The sequence below is a fragment of the Aotus nancymaae genome, unplaced genomic scaffold, assembly GCF_030222135.1.
Source record: "Aotus nancymaae isolate 86718 unplaced genomic scaffold, 86718_ANA_hifiasm-v0.15.2.pri h1tg000041l, whole genome shotgun sequence".
NCBI lineage: Eukaryota > Metazoa > Chordata > Mammalia > Primates > Aotidae > Aotus > Aotus nancymaae.
The window spans coordinates 9,242,042-9,242,579 of record NW_026988455.1 but is presented as its reverse complement, the minus strand read 5'-3'; the positions used below and the strand labels follow the sequence as shown (position 1 = coordinate 9,242,579).

Sequence of the window (538 nt, the reverse complement as noted above, 5' to 3'; positions counted from 1 at the left end):
ATTTCAAGCGATTCTCCTGCCTCAGCCTCCCAAGTAGCTGGGATTACAGGTGCGTGTCACCATACCTGGCTAATTCTGTGTATTTTCAGTAGAGATGGGGTTTTGCCATGTTGGCCAGGGTGGTCTCAAACTCCTGACCTCAAGTGATCTGCCTGCCTCAGTCTCCCAAAGTGCTGGGATTACAAGCGTGAGCCACCAGGCCCGGCCTGTTTTCCTTATTAAAATATAGAACGCTTCACAAATTTGTATATCGTTCTTGTGCAGAGGCCATGCTAATCGTCTCTGTATTGTTCCAGTTTCAGTATATGCGCTGCCTAAGTGAGGACTGCCATTCATTTTTTTAAACTCAAATGATTATACCTCCTCCAGGAAGCCTTCCCTGAGAGCCACCCTCAGAATAATGCCCCAGAAGGGGCCTAAAACAGGTACTCTGCACTAACCCAGGCATATTATTGTCCCTACATTTACCTTAGTGCTCTTTAGTGACCATTCCATCTCCCCGATGATGGGGTAAGTTCCTCAAAGGTAGCTGGGATTA

General features: G+C 47.0%; 1 non-coding gene across 1 annotated transcript; it reads right to left on the bottom strand.

The window, feature by feature from the left end:
- Positions 1–219: 219 nt before the first annotated feature.
- LOC135268773 (U6 spliceosomal RNA) lies at positions 220–326 on the bottom strand. Its single transcript, XR_010337125.1, has one exon. It is a non-coding gene; the product is annotated as a U6 spliceosomal RNA (small nuclear RNA).
- Between the last annotated feature and the right edge of the window lie 212 nt (positions 327–538).